This window comes from Orycteropus afer, unplaced genomic scaffold, assembly GCF_000298275.1.
Source record: "Orycteropus afer afer isolate SDZICR_OR568_19922 unplaced genomic scaffold, OryAfe1.0 scaffold00614, whole genome shotgun sequence".
Lineage (NCBI taxonomy): Eukaryota > Metazoa > Chordata > Mammalia > Tubulidentata > Orycteropodidae > Orycteropus > Orycteropus afer.
In genome coordinates this window covers 385,452-389,054 of record NW_006922201.1, presented here as the reverse complement: position 1 = coordinate 389,054, position 3,603 = coordinate 385,452, and the positions used below count along the sequence as shown (strand labels likewise).

At 34.7% G+C, this 3,603-nt stretch overlaps 1 pseudogene; it reads left to right on the top strand.

Moving 5' to 3' along the window:
- Positions 1 to 2,153: 2,153 nt before the first annotated feature.
- LOC103210481 lies at positions 2,154 to 2,930 on the top strand (annotated as a pseudogene).
- Positions 2,931 to 3,603: the final 673 nt, after the last annotated feature.

Genomic DNA, 3,603 nt, shown 5'->3' with positions numbered 1-3,603 from the left:
AAAAAAAAAAAAAAAAAAAAAAAAATCCTTTAGGGTTTGAAATTATTTTTCAAATAATTAAATGCAGGCTGAAATTCAACATTGAAGTTCTATCGGAAATCAATTAGTCTCTGTTATAGTTAATGGGCTTTGAATGACAAAAACAATAACCTTTGAAAGTACTATTTAAGAAATTACTTTTCCCTTTTCTAAAAATTTAAACCTTATTAACTTTGGTCATATTGTCAGAAGGGGCTTATCCCTGGAGAATGATATTATGCTTGTAAAGTGTCAAGTAAGCCAAAAAGGGAAAGACCCTCAAACAAATGGATTGACACAGTGCCCATGATGATGGGCTTAAGCATAGCAACAATTGTGACTATGGTGCAGGACTGAGTAGTGCTTTGGTCAGTTGTACATGAGTCTGAAGTGATTCAACAGCACCAAAGAACAATAACAATATCTTTGGTAAATATGGTGAGTAAACAATGCTTGGAATGCCATGGGTTTCTGTTGGTTGTTCTCCTTAAGTCTCAGTTTTTCTCTTTTCTAAATACTACGACATATGTGTCATTACAATGACACACCACAAAAACTATCTGAGGATAAAACAGAAAAAAAATTAAAAAAACAAACAAACTGAATTTGTCTTTAAATGTAATTCAAGGAGCATATTAATTCAAATGCAACTAATTTAACTGATCTACTGACCAAATTTGCAAAATTCTGCTTTCTGGGTGACCTCAAGTGATGTTACTACTTCATATACTCATTTTACTAAGGATTTAAGAAGATGAATCAAATGCTTCAATTCACTGCCTTAAGATATCATCTATACATCCTGACTTTTTTTTTTTTTTTCAAGTAACATTTGTTCACCCAAACAAAAATATGAGATGGGAGCAAATATAATCACACAAACACAAAACAAGTCTGCTGCAGCAGAATTGATATCAATTTGTGATGACATCATGTGTGTAGAATTCAAAACTAGTATTTCTTTTGCTTTTAAATGTATTATATCTTTTCAACACTGAATCTGAAGAATGTCAGAATAAAACTACCCCATAGAATTCTCTATGCTATAATCTTTATGAGAGCAGATGTCCAGGTCTTTCTCCCTTGGAGCCATTAGGTAGGTTCGAACCCTCAACTTTTCCATTGACAGCCAAGCTCTTAACTGTTGCATTGCCAAAACTCCTAAATGAATGCTTAGTAAGTTCTAATAAAAAAACAAGGCCCCTCCACCATAATATACCTTTTTATTTCATCAATTATATAGCTTCTAAACTACTTGTCAAAAATATTTTTGATCTTCTCAGGTTTCTGTATAAATTGGATATGTATATAAACACAATTGTGAACATATCCTCTTCCACCATAATATTTCTCACATATCTGCAACTATTGAAATGTGGAAAAGAGATAAAATACCCATAGATCACTTAGCAGGGGAACTCTGGTAGTATAGTGCCTAAGGCACTTGACTGCTAACCAGAAGGCTGGCGGTTTAAACTCACCAGCCACTCCTCAAAAGGAAGGTTTGGGCAATCTACTTCCATAGTGATACTGCCTTAGAAACCCAAGGAGGGGTCAACAGCAAATAACAATAACAACAAAATCACTTAGCACCTACATTTAAAAACCTCATATAGGGTCTACATTTAGACCTTAGGTTGTTATTGCTGTTAAGTTACATTGAATTGGCTCTGACTCAGTGACACTATGTACAACAGAATAAAACACTGCCCAGTCCTGTGCCAGGCTCATAATCCTTGTATATATAAGCTTATTGTTATAGCCACTGTGTCAGTCATCTCATTGAGGGAGGTATTAAATAATCTACAAGTGTTTTTTTTTTTTTTTTTCATAACTAATTCAATACCATACAGCTAAAAAAGAAACATAGTGTCATTTCAAGAGTTTCCTCTTAAAAATATTTCAATATCTACAATATGAACAAAATTTTCATTTTTTTTAACAAGAATTTCAAATACCATGCAACTTTTATAATATTACAATTAATATGATGCAATTAACTTCATAAAATTTGTTACAAAACAATATAATGCGAACCTGGCCTGGTCGATTGCGTCCTGCGAGGTTGTCCTGAGAAACAGTAGTGGTTTATCTCCGTCCTCCTTCTTTCCCAGCTAAGTGCGTGCCACCACCTCATGGAAGATTAGATGGACATGGACATGAGCCCCCTGAGGCCCCAAAACTATCTTTTCAGTTGTGAACTAAAGGCTGACAAAGATTATCACTTTAAGGTGGATAATGATGAAAATGAGCACCAGTTATCTTTAAGAATGGTCAGTTTAGGGGCTGCTTCAAAGGATGAATTGCACATCGTTGAAGCAGAGGCAATGGATTATGAAGGCAGCCCAATTAAAGTAACACTGGTAACTTTGAAAATGTCTGTACAGCCAACGGTCTTCCTTGGAGGCTTTGAAATAACACCACCTGCGGTCTTACGGTTGAAGTGTGGCTCAGGGCCTGTGCATATCAGTGGACAGCACTTAGCAGCTGGGAAAGAAGATGCAGCATCAGATGGTGAAGAGGAGGAAGATGTGAAGCTCCTAAGTATATCAGGAAAGTGATCGGCCCCTGCCAGTGGTAACAAAGTTCCACAGAAAAAAGTAAAACTTGCTGCTGACGAAGATGACGATGATGACGATGATGATGATGATGATGAAGATGATGATGATGATGATTTTGATGATGATGAAACTGAAGAAAAAGCTCCAGTGAAGAAATCTGTATGGGATAATCCAGCCAAAAATGCACAAAAATCAAACCAGAATGGAAAAGACTCAAAACTATCAACACCAAGATCAAAAGGTCAAGAATCCTTCAAAAAACAGGAAAAAACTCCTAAAACACCAAAAGGACCTAGTTCTGTAGAAGACATTAAAGCAAAAATGCAAGCAAGTATAGAAAAAGTGCATTGAACAGTCCTGGGCACTACTGGTAAATTAAGCCCAAAGATGGGGAGAGGAAAAGGAGAGACAAATATAGCCCATACTGAGTATCCTCAACAATCCAGACTGAAGTCTTCTATTTTAATCTCAATCCCCTTTCCTGATTTGCCACCCAACCATGCCTCCTTGTAGGCTGGAAGCAATCTCACTCTTGATTTCCTAAAGCACTCTTATGACTTCTATGATTCAGTAAACCATACTCTGCTCTCTTACTTGTGCATTTACCTCACATTTTTTACCACGTTTTATAAAATTTGTATCTCCCTAGCTTTTCAATAAATATTTGAATAATCAAAAAAAAAAAAAAAACAATATAATGTGAATCTAATCCATTTTTAAATGCTAACAGCTCAGCAATCATGATTTCTATTATCCAAGTATCACTAGATGCTAAAGACCTCTAAAGTGCACAGTGATTTCTAAAAATAAGAGGAAATTAATATATATACCAGAATAGAAATTGAAATGATAGAGAATGGGAAACATGACAAACTATTTTTTTTTTATTTTAATAATGAATATAATGAAGTTTATCCAGAATTTTTACTGAAATTGACTTTTAGATAGTTTTACCTTTTTTCCAACAACCCTGAAGATCAATAGAATGAAATTAATACCAGCACAATTAAGTAATTATTCTTAA